The 2,967-nt window shown below is 33.4% G+C and overlaps 1 pseudogene; it reads right to left on the reverse strand.

Annotated features, from left to right (window-relative positions):
- Positions 1-727: 727 nt before the first annotated feature.
- LOC112711182 (auxin-induced protein IAA4-like) lies at positions 728-2,256 on the reverse strand (annotated as a pseudogene).
- Positions 2,257-2,967: the final 711 nt, after the last annotated feature.

Below are 2,967 nucleotides of genomic sequence, written 5' to 3' on the forward strand. Positions count from 1 at the left end.
GATACTGATCTTGATGAGAATCAAGTGTGAAAAAAATGAATTGGGGCAATTTAATTTCTGTTTTTCTTTTTCTGATATTTTCGTCCTAGAATTTTAGAGAAATATATAAATAATAAAAAATAAATTTATCTCTTGTTTTTCACATTTTCTATCATAAAATATTATAAAATGCAAAAATAAAATAAAACAAAACAAGAAACGTTAACATTAAGCACAAAAAAAATGCATGAAATAAGCCACAAATGCTGAAGAAAGACGTGGTGTGATCTACTTCCTTCTTTTCTTGTTCGTAAAGTTTAGTATAAAAGCTGAAAGAGTACTATGATTTTTGGGGACATTTAAAAGAAAATCATGCTTAACCTTCTTTCAACGCGTCTTGGTTCTCACTTGGTGACAGATATAGGTTAAACACACAATTTCATTTTTTATTTTGGTAATTAAAGAAAGATTTTGGAAAAAAAAATTATAAACTCCATTCCAAGAGAGATAAGTTAAACCCAGAAGTCACAATTTCAACTTGCTTTGAAAAATAAATTCTAAAATCTTAAATAGGTCAACGAGGCAAAACTCCTAATCACTTGATCTGACAAATATACACAAGACTTTGACATATGATTCATCATCACCTATAAGCTAAGGTTCTGAATTCTTTTATGGTTTTGAAGTCAAATACATTAGGAAGGTAGATAGTTAGTAAGGATTAATATCAATAAAATGACATAAACAATTAGATCAAAGGATATATAATTAATCTTGTGTCGGTTTCAATAACTGAAAATTTATACAATAATGAGAATACTTGGTATTTTACAATAACGTATTCATGTATTAATAAAAACACCAAAAAAGAAAAAAAAAACTTGGATGAACAAATACATATGATCATCTCCTTCCTATTATCCTTCTTGTAAACAAAGTTTCATTATAATTTGAAGCAAATCTCTCCATGAGATTTCTCAACTGAAACTTGTTTAGTTTAAAAAAAAAACAGAAGCATAGCATGCATCTAACCATAGATGCGAAAAAAAGAAAAATAAATAAAAAAAACAAGTAATATTTGTTGTCAATCTCCCCCTGAAACCTTCCTGAGAATAGGCATGCTACGATGATATGATAGCATACACTAAGATAGTGATTGAAAAACCATTTTAGTACTTCCGAGAACCCAAGCTGAAAAACCCATGCCTTTTTTTCTTTCTATTTCCCTTCACACCCAAAAACACCTTCCTTCTGTGATTTTTTCTGATCATACAGCACAACCCAAACCTCTGGCTTCAGATCCTTTCATGATTCTTAGCCTCTTACACGAAGTCACAAACATGTCCCAAGGAACATCTCCAACTAGCATCCAGTCACCATCCTTGTCTTCATATGTTGGTGCATAATCAGATCCCTTATACCCTTCCTTCTCAGAGTACTCACCTGAAAAAACCAAAACCAAAACCTTTAACTTTTACAATAAAAAGGTAAAAAAGATTTAACCTTTTGGGTTTAAACTTTGATGGGTTTTAGTTGTAGTTGCTGTAGTTGTACTGCTACTCACCTATAGTCAACTTGAACATGTTTTCAAGGGCTTTGAGGAGTTGTGGATAGCCTCCATAGATCTTCAAATCAATCTTTCTGAGGTAAGGTGCTCCATCCATGCTCACCTTCACATAGATCCCACCTGCAGCCTCAGATTGTTCCTGAAGGCTGTTCTTCCTGTATGATCTAATTGGTGGCCACCCCACTATCTTTGCCCTGCACCCATCATCATCCATTTAATTAGTTACTAATACTAGCTCAGAAATCTCACAGAGTCAAACTATCAAACAGGTTGCATGCATGAGAAAAGAAAAGAAAGAAAAGAAACTTACTTGGAAGGAGGGGGTGCAGCATCATCATCAGTGTTCTTAGCAATATTAGAGCATTTAGATCCACAGTCCTGAGCAGGAGAAGTTTCTTCATGAGACAATTGCAATGGCCTCTTGTTTGATGAAGATGATGCTGATGATTTTTCTTGATCAATAATAGGAACATTCTGTTGAAGATGAGTCCCTGGCAAACCCAATGTGAGTTCTGTTGCCTTAAGGTTCTTGATATCATTCTCATATGCGGATGCTGATGTTGCCATCTTCACAAGAATGAGATTATGAGATGTGATGCAAATGAAAGAGGTTTTGTTTTATAGAAGGTAGCTAAGGTAATGCGTTGTTATGAAGAGAGAGAATAAGGCGTTGTTTGGATGGATGCATGAATTAAGGACAAAGACAAGGGAAGAGGTGTCGGTAGAAGGAGCAGCAACTTAAAAGCAACATGTCCCTACATTTTCAGGACAAGGTTGGGACACACGTTTATGTGATGGATGGATAGAATTGACGGTCAAGATGTGGTTTGGGAGATAAATCAGGAGCGTTGGCTTTAAGGAAAGTGGGGAAGGGAACATGCCCATGTGAATGGTAGGCCATCCCATCCTTCGCATCTGCCTCTTCTCCTTTTTATTTTTATTGCTCTTCTGGGGCCCTCTTTGCCATGTGATATAAACTACTACCTCGCACACCACACCATACCATGCCATACCATCCTCAACCATTTATCCTAAACAATAAACAAAACACCATTCTTTCCAAGGGAAAAAAGAAACAAATGAACTTGTATATCAACTCGGCTAGTAAGTAGTAACCAATAAGAAATGCAACCAACTTAAACTAATTCTTATTTAGATTGCATCTCAAGACCTAAAAAAAAAGAATTGTAAATTTTTTTTAGTAATGAGATGTTTTATTTTGTAAATATTATATATTTTTTGCTTATTAGATTTGTGGATTAAAAATTCATTCTCAAAAAATTGTAAATATTTTTTTAATTGGATATTTCTTTCTCTGCATCTGTATTCTAAGTCTTAATAAATTTTTTATTAAGGGATAAAAAAACATCTATAATATACAAAAAAATTCAAATTATATATAAAAAACATCCAAATTACAT

Source organism: Arachis hypogaea, chromosome 9 (assembly GCF_003086295.3).
Source record: "Arachis hypogaea cultivar Tifrunner chromosome 9, arahy.Tifrunner.gnm2.J5K5, whole genome shotgun sequence".
Lineage (NCBI taxonomy): Eukaryota > Viridiplantae > Streptophyta > Magnoliopsida > Fabales > Fabaceae > Arachis > Arachis hypogaea.